The sequence below is a fragment of the Glycine soja genome, chromosome 18, assembly GCF_004193775.1.
Source record: "Glycine soja cultivar W05 chromosome 18, ASM419377v2, whole genome shotgun sequence".
In the NCBI taxonomy this organism is placed as follows: Eukaryota; Viridiplantae; Streptophyta; class Magnoliopsida; order Fabales; family Fabaceae; genus Glycine; species Glycine soja.
In genome coordinates, this window is record NC_041019.1 from 45,934,222 (window position 1) to 45,949,461 (window position 15,240).

Sequence of the window (15,240 nt, forward strand, 5' to 3'; positions counted from 1 at the left end):
GTTCACATATCACTGCTCTAATCCTAAAATGCACTTGTATAATCTTTGAGATCACGGAACTAAATATTATTGTATGCCTAGCTAGCTTAGAGGAATAACATTGTCACCAAATCATTATTACTTTAGACATCCAAAAGTTATATAAATTAAGGATATCATTCTTATTCATCACTCAATCATTGCAATCCTTGGAACTTTATTTTTGTGAAAATGCTTTACCTGAATACACCATCACCTTATCATTAAAACCACAGTATATTAAGTTCAATTAATTACTGTCAACAGTAAGCTCCATGTCCAAGTTTTCATCACAGAAATCGGATCACGCGTGTTTCAGCTTGATTAACAGTAAGATTTTCAACTTTATTGTGAGATTTATTTATATTAGACATCCATATTGAATTGAGCACCTTTAAGGCTTGAACTCATCTTTATGCGACAAGAAAGAAAACCTTGACTTAGTTTATCAAAGAAAATGCCAAGTTGCCAACGAGGCAATAAAATACAGTAACCTAGCTAGTCCCATTCCTGTCCTCACAAAGGTACTATGAAATTTTAGTCACATTAGAGAAACAGATTTTTTCTTGAAACATTTTCTATAATGAAACAGAGGTCCTGTTTATATATATAGTGCAAAGTTAAACGCCTAAGCTGCTGAACTCTTTAATATTTTATGGCTACAATACATGCTGATAAAAGAGGAAATTCATTGCCAGATAAAACAAAATTCACTTTGACTTATTTCGCCACCAGAATTAATTTTGCTGCTAAGTTTTATCAACTCATAATCTGTCTTTGCCGCTAGGAGGTTAAACTTTAACCATGAAGTAAGCAACACCAATGTGATTGTTGATCCATGCATGACTGACGAGGGATTTACATATTTTTATCCTCATTAATTCAAACATTGGAACTCAATATTGTCTAACTTAGTATTGTTGTCTCACGTGCATTAATTAGTAGATGTGAACATTCAAATTAATTGGGAGAATTTGCATGTGTGGTTCAGCTTTTGGGAAATATTGCTGTGACGTTTTGAAGTGCATGGCAGGTGAATTTATCATTCAATTCTCGGAAGATCCTTGAGGAATATGCATCTGATTTGTACTAATGTACATCAAATAACTGAGTGCAGGGAGGTATACTGGTACGTGCTTTAAATTATAAACTGATATTATGCATCAATTTGTCGTTTTTAACCCCCTATACAGTTTTATTGACGATTATACTTGACCAGAAATCATGAGATTAATGCTGAGCTTGGAATCCTATGAGAGATCATATAAAATTTCCCAATATGAAAGCTACTATTTCAGAAATTAATACTATAGTGAGAGTTTGAAATCTGCAAGACTGCGACCAAAGAGAGAGTCTACTGAAGAACAATGCTGAATTTGGTAATTCATCTGGCAAAAACACTACTAAAGGATCTACAGCGATGAGAAAACCCTGTTCTGGGAAAGTTGGAAGCAAGTCTGAAAAGATCATTTCTGGTTCAAATATCTCAATGAGTCCAAAATCAAATATAAACATCAGGAAGATCTTTGACTGAAAATTTTGTTAGGACGTCCCACATTGTCTGTCTCAGTTCTTGGAATGCAATTTATATATCTGTTTGACAACTTCACTTAAAGGCAATTGATTTTAATATGAAATCTAACAAATTAGAGCTTGATTTCAGCAAAATTTGAAATGCCTGATTTTGAGGAAAACTAAAACCTGCTCCCAATGTGTGATCAGATGAAATACGCTTCATGAATTGGTGAAGCACAACAATCAAGTCTATTATGTGCTTAATAAGACATTAAGACACTATCTGTCAAGCCTGTTAGAAAGCTGAGTAATGCATTTCTTCTATTGGATGCTGATTCAGAGTCTGACTTCTGAGTTACTTGTTGCCTTTCTATTGATTCTGATTTGTTCTTTTGGGGTTGGTCTTAAATATTTCACACTATGATGGAATTCTCTTGGATTCTTGTTTGATACTTGACAACTAAATCTGCCATTTATTTTTTTTACGAGTAAATCTGCCATTATGATGTTGTTAAGAACTAGTTTACTTAGGATGCTTTCATCCCTTGTAGCTTGTTGACTTTGTTTAAAGGAGCTATATTATCAATTACGTTGGAGAGATGTCTTAGAAAAGCACACATTTGCTTCTATTCATACTCATTGAGAAATGTTGTGAAGCAGATCATTACTGTCTATATTTATTAATTATTTCTATGGTGTCTGATTCAGCAGTTTCTTGTAAAATTATGCATTCTGTCTCGTGTATATATATATATATATATATATATATATATATATATATATATACAGTCTGTCTAATTTATTGATTTTCCGCAGAGTTCAGCGCCAAAAACCAGAAATTATATTAAACATATTAAAAGTGTAGACATGGGGAAAAGAGTAATGCTATTCTGTATTCTTGTACATCAAACACCTTTGCAACATCTACAACATCAGACACTGTTACTACATACCACACCACACCACACCTGCTTGCAAACTTTTGGGCATACATAACACACTGATTAAAATAAACTGCACCTTTATTCCAGGGAATTCAAATGCTGCCTTAAAACTTAATTGCATCTTCAGTGTTAATGAAACACCTGAAACCAATTGAATACTAAGGTTCGTGTAATGACTAATGAACATGACCTTCATTAATTGCTTCGCTACACTGCAAAAATGAAACATCTTGTCACATATAAGCAAAACTGCAAAAGTAATTATGCCCTTTATAGATAAGTTTGTCCATAAGTATTAGATGATTTTGAGTCCTCCAAAAAGCTAATTTGAACTCATACATAAACTAATTTTAGAACTTATTTCATTTTTCCTTCTTATGTTCTTATCTTGTAAGTGACAAAGAAAGTTATCCAAACAGAGCTTTATATGTTAAAGATGTATTAATTCAAGCTAAAGATGATTACCTCAACATTTAGGAGGCGATTGCAGACCACATTTACCAGGCAAGGCCAAAGCCTTTTTTGGGGTTAATTCCAATTGAAGGTAGAATAGATTTGTATCTGCAGAGGCAAGGCAAATTGGCCTGGCGAATAACTGCACAACATTTTTCATCTGGTGGTGGAGGGTTTCGACTGCAGCACGACACAAGTTTAGTTGACTTGAGTCTATGTTACATAACACAATATTGTTGGAATAATTATGCTCATTTTTTCAGCTACTGTGTTGGGATTTTGTGACTCCAACAGCATGTGGTTGAAGGAGTCAAATCAGATAAATAAAGACATGTTCCTATGCTATTTCTTAGGAGGATTTTATGCATGGTTTAGTTAATTAGCTTAGCATATATCTCTCAAGTTTGTTTACATTTCTGTTTTTAATTTGTAGTATAAATATTTGCTGTTTATGCTCAATAAAATCATCAGTTTCCCTTTCATCCTCTTGTCTCTTATACTTTAAATCCTACAAATTGGTATCAGAGCAATAAGGTATCTTATGGGATCTGTGATATAACCCACAAACACCTACAACTACCAAATAGCCACCACACATAAGATGGAATTTGAAACCTCCTTTACTACCATTTCTGTACCTGTATTTGATGGACTAAACTATCAAATGTGGGCTGTCAAAATGGAAGCATATCTTGATGCTAACGATGTATGGGAAGCAGTAGAAGAGGACTACGAAGTTCCTCCTTTGCCAAATAATCCCATTGTTGCCCAAATGAAAAGTCACAAAGAAAGGAGGCTTCGAAAGTCCAAAGCCAAATCAATTTTGTTCACAGCTGTATCTCCAGTCATTTTCAATAGAATAATGACGATGAAAACGGCACACAAAATCTAGAATTTTATGAAGGAAGAGTATGAAGGCAGTAAGAAAATCAAAGGAATGCAAGCTTTGAATCTGATTCGAGAACTTGAGATGCAGAGGATGAAAGATTCGGAGATAATCAAAGATTATGCGGACAAGCTTCTCGGCATTGCAAACAAAATACGTCTTCTTGGCACTGAAATTCCTTACTCTCGAATTGTTCAAAAAATACTTGTAACAATTCCAGAAAAATATGAAGCCACATTGACTTCCTTGGAGAACTCAAAAGATCTTTCTATTATCACCTTGGCAGAGCTTTTGACCGCACTTCAGGCTCTGGAACAAAGAAGACTCGTGAGACAAGAACGTACTACTGAAGGGTCTTTGGTAGCTAAATCATTGGACAAAAAAAAGAAGGGCAAGTCAGGAAGTTTCAATCACAAAAATGGTAGCAAATCCTCTCATGATTTTCCATCATGTCCTTTTTGTAAAAAAAAAAAAAACAATCATCCACAGGCGAAGTGTTGGTGGAGGCCAGATGTGAAATGCCATAAATGTGGACAATTAGCGCATGTGAAGAAAATTTGCAAGTCATCACAAAAACAAGAGAATGTACAAGATGTTGTTGAAGAGGTGGATGAAGAAGAACTTTTTGTTGTTTCTTGCTTTGCTACCGCAAGATCAAAAGAAAGTTGGCTAATTGACAGTGGTTGCACGAACCACATGACTTACGATTAAGAATTATTCAAAGATCTTGATGCAACCTACAACACAAATGTCAGAATTGGAAACAAAGCAAAAATAGCAATGAAGGGCAAAGGAACCATCGTGATCAAAGGTTGCACAGGTTTGAAATTAATTCCTGATGTTCTATACGTTCCTGAAATTAACCAAAACTTGTTGAGTGTTGGCCAACTTCTAGAGAAAGGCTATAAAGTTCTATTTGAAGATAAAAGTTGCATGATTAAAAATTCAGATAATAAAGAATTATTCAGAGTTCAAATGAAAGGCAAAAGCTTTGTCTTGAATTTGATTGATGAAGAGCAGGTTGTTGTGCACAAGGTTGAAGACAACATGCTGGTTTGGCATAAAAGGATGGGTCATTTTCATCATGGCGCTTTGCTCTATTTGAGGAAGAATGATCTTGTACAAGGGCTGCTTGAGTTGGAAGAGAAATCACCCGTATGTGCTGCTTGTCAATATGGAAAACCAATGAGGTTGCCTTTTCCAAAAGGCAAATCTTGGAGAGCAACAAGCAAGCAACAGTTAGTACGTACGGATGTCGGAGGACCTCAAGAAACCCCATCTCTGAATGGCAGTAAGTAGTATATTGCTTTTATTGATTATTTTTCAAGAATGTGTTGGATTTAATTCATGAAAACAAAACCGAGGTTGCCAACATATTTTACAAGTTTAAAACATGGGTTGAAAATCAAAGTGAAAGAAAAATGCAGATATTAAGATCTGATAATGGAATAGAATATACGTCTGATAAGTTTAGCAAGTTTTGTGAAGATGCAGGAATAGAACATCAATTGACAACACCGTATACCCCACAACAAAATGGGGTTGTGGAGCGCAAAAACAGAATGGTCTTGGAAATGGTGAGATGTTTACTTCATGACAAAGATCTTCCAAAAAAATTCTGGGCAGAGGCTTCAAGCACTTTTTTTTTTGCTGAACAGATTGCCAACAAAAGCTCTTTCAAAATCGACCCCATTTGAAGCTTGGTATGGTTTCAAACCAAAATTGATGAACTTGAAAGTCTTTGGCTGCTTGTGTTTCTCTTATATTCCACAGGTTAAGAGAGACAAACTTGATAAAAAGGTGGAAGCGGGAATCTTTGTAGGCTATAACTCAACATCAAAAGCCTATAGAATATTCTTGCCACCAAGTAATAAAGTTATTGTTACTAGAGATGTGCTATTCTTTGAAGAAGAAAAATGGAGCAATGAAAGTGAGAAGCTTCAAGTTCAAGAGGAGAGCGAAGAAGATGTGGATGACCAGCCAGTTAGAGGAACTATATCTCTCTTTGATATTTATCAAAGATATAATGTTGCTGTAATGGAGCCTGTAGACTACAATGAAGCTGCAGTTGATTCGAAGTGGGTAACTGCAATGAAGGAGGAGCTTGATATGATTGAAAAACATCAAACATGGGGGCTCACAGAGAAACCTAAAGATAAAAACGTCATCAGAGTGAAATGGGTTTATAGAACCAAGCTTAATGTTGATGGTTCTGTAAACAAACATAAGGCGAGGCTTTTTGTGAAGGGATATGCGCAGATGTTCGGGGTAGACTTCTCAGAAACTTTTTCTCCAGTTTCCAGGTTGGATACCATAAGGCTATTGTTAGCTCTTGTTGCACAAAAAGGTTGGATTATACATCACATGGATGTTAAATCAGCCTTTTTGAATGGGCACTTGGAAGAAGAAATTTTTGTAGAACAGCCTGAAGGATTTGTAGTTCATGGACAGGAGGAGAAAGTCTATCAGCTGAAAAAGACCTTGTATGGCTTAAAGCAGGCCCCAAGGTCTTGGTACGACAGAATTGATGCACATTTGATAAGCTTAGGCTTTGAAAAAAGTCTAAGTGAGTTTACCTTGTATGTCAAGAAGAGGGATGTTGGAATAGTAATTGTTTCCTTGTATGTTGATAACTTACTTATGACAGGAAGTTCAAAGGAGTTGATTGAAGAGTTAAAAGAAGGAAAGAAAGAAGCCTTTGAAATGACTGATCTTGGAAAAATGTTCTTTTTCCTTGGTATGCAGGTGCAACAAGATAGAGGTGAAGTCTTTGTAAGTCAAGAAAAATATGCAAAGGAAATTCTTAGAAAGTTCAAGATGGAGGAATGCAAGCCAATTGCAACGTCAATGAATCAAAAGGAGAAATTCAGCAATGAAGATGGAGCTGAAAAGGTTGATGAAAAACTGTACAAAAGCTTAATAGGATGTCTGATGTATTTGATTGCAACCAGGCCAAACATTACCTATGTAGTAAGCTTGTTGTCACGATATATGCACTGTGCTAGTATGATTCATTTTAAGGCAACTAAAAGAAACCTGAGATATATCAAGGGTACTGTTGGTTACAGAGTGAAGTTTCAGCCAGTAAAATATTTCAGTCTTTATGGATATTCAGATAGTGATTGGGCTGGGAGTAATGATGACATGAAAAGCACTTCAGGCTACTGTTTCACATTTGGTTATGGATTTTTTTTCATGGCGTTCAAAGAAGCAAGATGTCATAGCACAATCTACCACTGAAGCCGAATACGTAGCAGCTGTTGCAGCTGCAAATCAAGCAATTTGGCTAAGAAAACTTATGGCTGATCTACACATGGAGATAAAGGAGAGTACACAAGTTCTTGTTGATAATCAAGCTGCAATTTCAATTTCTAAGAACCTTGTGTTTCATGGGGAAACAAAACATTTTAAGATAAAGTTGTATTTCCTAAGGGAGGTGCAAAACCAAGGTGACATGGAGTTGCTGTATTGCAAAACTGAAAATCAACTTGTTAATTTTTTTAGCAAAATCACTTCCTCAAACAAGATTTGAGTATCTTCGACAACAACTTGGTGTATGCTACCGTTGAGTCAAGGAGGAGATTGTTGGCATTTTGTGATTCCAACAACATGTGATTGAAGGAGTCAAATAAGTTAAATAAAGACATACTTCTATGCTATTTTTTAGGAAAATTTTATGCATGGTTTAGTTAATTGGCTTAGCTGAATTTGTTTACATTTCTGTTTTTAATTTGTAGTATAAATATTTACTGTTTATACTCAATAAAATCATCAGTTTTCCTCTCATCCTCATGTCTCTTATACTTTAAAGTTTGACGTTGACTTAGTGGTATTAGGCTGTCATGTGAGTGCAGTCGGTAGAAGTTCACCAAATGGATATACTTATTATAATGATGAAGGTAATCATTACATAACAAACTTACAGTGATCCATTACTTGCTAATTAAAAAAATACAACTAACGCTACTGTTTTTCATTTTTAATTCAACTATAAAATATTTAATTCTACTATATTCTTTTATTTTTTTATTCAATTTAAATGTAGACATAAATACAATTAAGAAATATAATTTCAATAATTTTTTTTATCATTTTCTAAAGTAAATTTCTATCTTATTTTTTTTTCATTTCTCCTTTACTGGTTTATTACGTAGAAAATATGTTTTTTTTAAAGGAGATGTACTATCTGGAGGAGCTAATTTCACTTTTATTTATGGGCCATATAAAGCGTAGAAGTATAACACTAAATTTAAATACTAACATTATTTTAATTTTAACTAAAATTAAATTGATAACCTCTTAAATCTAAATGACAAGAATAATATTTTGACTTTGGAAATTACACTTTTGGTCCTGGATATTATAATTGTGTGATTTTGATGTCTCATTTTAATTGCACCCATTTGATATCTTAAGTATTATAATTGTTCATTTTATTTTTTATATATTTAACAAATTTTACCGAGGTGAAATTAATGTATGAAATGATAGATGATGTTGCATTAAACAGTAATATGACAAATGATATAATAGACTAATTTTCATGTCATTTATCACGCCACACATTAGTGTCCAATCATTTCCCATATCTCTTATTATTATTTTTTAATATTTACTTTTAATATAATTTTTCTCCAATATATGATGTTTGAAGTTTACTTGCTACATTTTTTTTATTTTATACCTTTTGAGATGATGTAAAATATGGTTTAAAATGAATTAGAAAAAAAAGGAATTCTAATGTCTTAGAAAAACAACCTTAATTAACTTTTACATCATAAACTAATAGCGTGCGTGTTTGGACTTTGGACACCCTTCCACTCGGTACGTTCCTCAATAAAATCATGTCAAATGGTGCAAATGACACAAAAGTAACATTTTGTTGCATCTAAAAAACGTGGATAAAGTGTAAATGTACATTGTTAATTGCATCAAAACACGCTCTAATACAAGGAAAATGACTTATACATCTATCACTAGAAGTCCAAAATCTGTAGATAGATGTATAAAGGACTTTGTCCTACAGACGTTTTTTGCGTCAACTTTGAGGAAGTATACAGTGACAACTAATAGTCTGCCACTATAGGCTTTACTTAAAGATATATTTTTACATACAGTCAAATTTAACTATCACTATAGGTAACACTTACTATTTCAAATGTGTAGCTAAAAGATATTAATTTATACCTATAATCTCTAACTGTAGGTAAAAGTCAATTTACTTGTATCTACGGTCTTCTGTAGGTAAATGCCATATAATAATAATAAAAATAGTTCTTAATTACACTCTTTGTTGATTATAATTTTTAATTAAATATACATGAGCTTATTATTATGCTACACAAAGTTAGAGATCTACTGCAACATGACCTTTGAAAAGTTACAATAACCTGCTACATACAATTAAATTTTTGTTAGCCTAATTTGTGATTATATTAACTAGATTGTGTGCTTTTTAACATATTGTAGCCCTTGATCCATTGTCATTGTGAAATGATCTAGCATTAGTAGTGCTATAGAAAATTTTCCAATTCACTTTGCCTTGTTTTTTAGTACCATGTGCATAGTCCTTCCTAAGTGTATATTTTTGGTGCACCATGACCCTCTTTACATGGAGGGAATCATCACTAAAATGTAACAAGTTTCTAAATTTCTAAATGTATAAAAGAGTTAATTCTAGTTGTTGGACAAATAGACAAAGTAAAAACCAAACACTTGAACATTTTGTCGCCGACTCGCATCTTCATTACCATCTAAATTTCAACTCACCTCTAGTTAAGATTGTTTTTAGTTTGATGATCTTTACTGGTAGAACCATTTGTAGGTACCTAAATTAAAAGAATGTTTTTTCTTTGTAAAGTATCATATCATAGTTAAATCGTTGAATAAGTAGAATTATAAATTCATACCTCTTGATCTATAGCTTCTAAGACTTGATTAATTTGTGGATCTTCTGCAAATCGTACTTTAAGCACAACTACAAGGTTTCCAAGCAAATTCTCCAACTTTTGAATCCTATTGTTTGTATAAGAGCTTTGAGATGAACTTGCTTGATGTGGAAGCTTGCCAAGATAACGCACACGTCCTCTTTTTTCAGGTCCTTTGACTTTTGAATATATATCATTTGTCCAATTAGTAGAATCTTGGGTACTTTGTAAATTTTGCGAACTCTCCGCTTCAACCATTTTCTTTTTTAGTTCATCCTACATAAATACACCTTATAAATTATTATCATACACCAATATCCTGAATACTTCAATATCACTAAACAAAACTCATCTCCACATTAGTTACTCCCCCTCACCCCATAACCTTCTATTAGAAAATTGAGCAAAATAAAGAAAAAGTATTGAAATAAAAATTAAAATTCTTACAATTACAATAGCAGCCTTTTCAGTAACAATGCTTCCATCTTTTCGAGTTCAAGTGTCAATATAAATTTCTGCCCTAGAAGGTTGCACTCCCTTAGCCTTTGTAGTCTAACATTAGTTAAAAAAATCAATCATCCTATTTGTATTAAACAATTTAATAATAAAAAATATAAAAAAGACAAACCATCTCATGAATCCGTCTTGGAAGATTATTGGTTCCCATGCAATGCAAGTCCTCATATTTTGAGCGGCTCCTTTTGTTGATGTTGCTTATTTTCTATAACCAACAAATATAAAAAGTCAATAATAAAAAAAAACATATAATATATAATTGTTGTTAGCAAAAGGTTTGTGACATTGTCATGTATACTTGTCCTTTCTCAGAACACCAATAATGTACTAAATCACGATATTGAGAAGGATCAACCCTTGGATCTGGGATGTGAGCAATCATTTCCTCCTTAGTTTTGCTCTCATCATATCCTTTTGATTTCAGTTCATATTTAAATTGCCTCCATTTTAGACTCATGTCAACAATCAATATTTTCTTTGTTTGTTCAGTTAATTCAGGAACAAATCGAAACTTACTCTATTATGAGTATCATTAACAAACAAAAAGGATCATTTTGTTAGACATTAGAAGACATAAAATTTTACAAGAAGCAAGATGAAACAACACTTTTAAAGTTTTATACCAGACCTGAATTAATTCAACCATGTCAGTAATATAGTCCTTAGGCATGTCTTTCCAGCTAAGAAAATTGATAGGAGCACACTGGTGTCTCCTTACCAAGCTCCCAATTGCATTCAGTAGAGTTTTCCCTTTCCAACCCATAGGATTGCCCCAATGATCTACTTCAACAAGTATGAATTTTCCATCTGACAAGTTCCACACATCTAGCATATGTGTATAACCTCTGGTTCTCTTTTTACCTAAATCATTCATGGATATGACATTTATCAAACACACACACACATATTTGAACTATATGGAAAAAGGAAACTCACTAGTAAATTTAATCTTATCATATTCTAAAAGATATTCAACTCAAACAGAATTGTACATATAATTCTAACCCAAAAAAGCATGTGTATAAATACCTTTAGTTGAACTTTCACTTGCACTTTCAAGAGAAGTATGAGACTAAACATGACTATCTTCTTGTATGTGTTGTTCTGTTTGTGATTGTTGATTTAGTTAATAAACAATTGTGCTATAAATAATTTAATATAAAATAAAGAAATTAAGTTAATAAAATCTTTATACCTCCTTCAAATTGTGTATTTTCTTCAAGTATAGAGTTGTTATTTTGGTTTACTTCAGTAGAACTTTCAATTGATTGCTCTTTTGCTTGTGATTGACAATCATTCTAAATGATATTCAACTTTCTGTGTTTTTCCATAGTATGCTGAATAAACCAATCCAAAAAATAAAATAAAATAAAAATTAGATATAACTACATTATTGACTATGATTTTTTTAAACACCATGCCAAAAAATAAAAGAAGAATAAAGTAATTACCTAAAATACGAATTTAGATTGCTTGTAAGCTATTTTTTCACCAATCTCCAATCACCAAGAATCAAACTATTTAGGAAATAATGAAACAAATTTTGATAAAAAACGGATAACATCATTATATTGTGAGTGATTTTTATACGTAACAAAAAATAAACACAAGAGTAATCAATAATAAGAACAAAAAACTAAAGAAAGGAATAAGAGTATATAAATGTGACAAAATGTTCAATACATGTATACTCAAAATATAACCAAATGTTCAAATAGAACAAATAAAAACAAATCAAAAGAAGTCTGCATCGCTCTCATCATCATCTATATAATTATCATCCTTGTCATGTGATAAAATGTTCTCCATAGGTATTGTAACTTCAATGATATCATCACTATCATCGGCTTCTGGTCTGACCAAATCATTATGATTTATCTCTTGTAAGATTTGTTCATTCCCTTGATCCGTGTCATTGGATTGCTCATCACCCATATCATATACATTTCTGATTTTTGCATGCACAACAACAAGCCAACCATTTTGTGTTTTATTCTCCACATAGAATACTTTCTTAGCTTGAGATCCAAAAACAAATGGATCGTCACATATATCATTCCCTGTATGTTGCAAATAATTGAAATTCACTAATGTCATACCGAAGTTATCAATTTTGCAACCCCTGTATATATCAACTCAATCACACTTGAAAAGTATAGCCTTATATTTTCTAGAATAATCCAATTGAATTATATCTGTTAGTGCACCATAGTAGTGGATTTCTCCCTCCTTTGGGTTTTTATCTCTTGAACTGGCATAACTTAATGTCTTAACAGTTACAACAATGCCACTGTTTTGAGTCTTCAAGCACCTTTCACGTGTCTTTGTATGAAATCTAACTTCATTAAAAATGTACCCGTTATATCTTCTCACTATTTCTAGTGGACCACGAGCTAACCACTTGATATCATTTGTCATTAGAGTGTTGTCTTGCTCTTCTAATCGAGCAACCTACCACAATTTTATTTCAAATGGTTAAAATTTTAAATGAATGCAAAATTTAATATTATTGATGCTTCCTAAACTTACTCTTTCACAAAACCAATATGGAAATTCTTTACTATGAATTTTGTCAACTTCATATGGAGATAATCGACAATTTTGTCTCTTGATAAGATTAGTATGGGCTCTATGTAAAAAAGGTTAGAAAAAGTAAGCATTATCATTGATAGAAAGATATTATACAAATATTCAATAACTAAATGAACATGAAAAAAATTGTATTACGTTTGAAAGTGTTCAACATTGTTGCTATTGAAAAGCACATATCTATGTGCTTGAACCAATGCTTTCTTATCAAGAGAAATTCGAGAATCTCTTTTTCTCTTCTTCAAATTGAATCCAACTTGCTTCTTTCTCCCCAATGGTCTACCTCTAGGATTTAAAACACTTACATTTTCCACAAAACATGAGTCATCATTTCGAGCAGATTGATTAAAATGAGTCTCCACCTTAGATAGATATCTTGAACAAAATATCAAGCATTCATGAGCTAAATATCCTTCTACAATAGATCCTTCTGGATGTGCTCGATTATGAACAAATGACTTTAGAGTCAAAAGGAACCTAAAAAGAAAATTTTAGGTTACAAATTAAGATAATATCATTTTACTTTATAACTCTAGAATGTTTTAAAATGATTAAAAAGTATTCATACCTTTCAATAGGATACATCCATCGGTAATGTACAGGACCTCCAACTCTTGCTTCATGTGCCAAATGGATTACCAAATGTACCATTACAGTGAAAAAAGATGGAGGAAAAATCTGTTCTAATTGGCATAATGTTAGAGCTACTTGATGCTCTAGGTGCTCTAAATTACTCTCATTAAGCACCTTGCCACACAACTCCTCAAAGATGTTGGATCGAGTGGCCTCAGAATAATTAAGAAGGGGGGGTTGAATTAATTATTCCTAAAACTTTACCAATTAAAAATTACTCTTTTAAGGCTTTTACTTATGTTGTTAAGAGAATATGGAGTAGAAGAGAAACTTAACAGAAAGTAAAAGCGGAAATTAAATGCACAGCGGAAAGTAAAAAAGTAGGGAAGAAGGAAACAAACACACAAGGATTTTTATACTGGTTCAGCACAAACCCGTGCCTACCTCCAGTCCCCAAGCAACCTGCGGTCCTTGGGATTTCTTTCAACCTTGTAAAAAACCTTTAACAAGCAAAGATTCACAAGGGATGTACTCTCCCTTGTTCTCTTTGAACCTAGTGGATGTACCCTCCACTAGAACTGATCCACAAGAGATGCACCCTCTCTTGTTCTCAGTCAAACCTAAGTAGATGTACCTTCTACTTGTGCCACAAAGGATGTGCCCTCCAATGTGTTAAGACAAAGATCTCAGGCTGTTACACCTTTGATACTTTGTGAATGGGGATACAAAAGAATTCTCAGGCGGTTAAACCTTTAAACGATTTTGTATTAGGGAATGGGAAGAATCAAAAGAATTCTCAGACTGTGTCGTTTTGAATTCTTTGACAAGGGAGAAGGGAGACACAAAAGAATTCAGGCGGTTAGTCCTTCCTTCTTTTGGAAAAGGGAGAAGAGAGACAAAAAAAAAATTCAGGCGATTAGTCCTTGGCGAATTCTTTTTGGCAAAGGGAGAAGAGAATGAAAAGGATGAATAGCACAAGTTTTCAAGGTTTGGAAAAACTAAAAAACTTTGGAAAGATTTTGGTACAAAGAAGAAGAAGAAGTTCAAAGAGATTCAAGGCTTGTAAAGGATTGTTTAAATGAATTGGAAAAGTGTTCAAGATTGGAATGATTGATTGATAGAATGAATTCAATTGAAAATGTAAAACAAAGTCTTGCTTTTATAGACTCTTCATGTCTGGTCAAGAAGGCCATTCAGAAGAGTTATAACTTTTAGAAAAACTTAAAACCCATTTGAAAAAGTCAAAACCATTTTGAAGAGTTACATATTTAGATTTTTCAGAAACAGTCACTGGTAATCGATTACCAAATAAGTGTAATCGATTACACAAAGCTTTTGAGTGAAATGACGTGACTCTTCACATTTAAATTTGAATTTCAACGTTCAAGGGCACTGGTAATCGATTACCAAAACATTGTAATCGATTACAGCCTTTTGAAAATATTTGGAACGTTGTAAATTCAGTTTGAAAACATTTTCAAACTTATTTTGCTACTGGTAATCGATTACAACAATATGGTAATCGATTACCAGAGAGTAAAAACTCTTTGGTAAAGGTTTTGTCAAAAAATCATGTGCTATTCAAAGTTTTGAAAAAAACTTTTTAATACTTATCTTGATTGAATCTTTTCTTCATTCTTGAATCTTGAGTCTTGAATCTTGATCTTGATTCTTGAGATCTTGAATCTTGAATCTTGATTCTTGATTCTAGGCTTTCTTCTTGAGTCTTGAATTCTTCTTGATTCTTGAACTCTTGACTTGTTCTTGATTCACTTGAGATGTTCTTTGATTCACTTGAGCTTTTTGTTCATCACTTTTG

The 15,240-nt window shown here is 32.9% G+C and overlaps 3 long non-coding RNA genes across 4 annotated transcripts; all 3 read right to left on the bottom strand.

Annotated features, from left to right (window-relative positions):
• Positions 1-2,351: 2,351 nt before the first annotated feature.
• On the bottom strand, positions 2,352-3,186 carry LOC114395026. Its single transcript, XR_003662928.1, has 2 exons — positions 2,943-3,186; positions 2,352-2,689 (listed from the first exon to the last, which is right to left on the bottom strand). It is a non-coding gene; the product is annotated as an uncharacterized LOC114395026 (long non-coding RNA).
• Positions 3,187-9,302: 6,116 nt separating this feature from the next.
• On the bottom strand, positions 9,303-11,778 carry LOC114394685. 2 transcript variants are annotated; one of them, XR_003662814.1, is made up of 8 exons: positions 11,711-11,778; positions 11,455-11,596; positions 11,289-11,363; positions 10,888-11,120; positions 10,372-10,464; positions 10,191-10,295; positions 9,726-10,019; positions 9,303-9,644 (listed from the first exon to the last, which is right to left on the bottom strand). It is a non-coding gene; the product is annotated as an uncharacterized LOC114394685 (long non-coding RNA). The 2 variants fall into 2 exon arrangements; XR_003662815.1 differs by lacking the exon at positions 10,888-11,120.
• A 118-nt stretch (positions 11,779-11,896) lies between these two features.
• Positions 11,897-13,703, bottom strand: LOC114395497. Its single transcript, XR_003663031.1, has 2 exons — positions 13,417-13,703; positions 11,897-13,325 (listed from the first exon to the last, which is right to left on the bottom strand). It is a non-coding gene; the product is annotated as an uncharacterized LOC114395497 (long non-coding RNA).
• Positions 13,704-15,240: the final 1,537 nt, after the last annotated feature.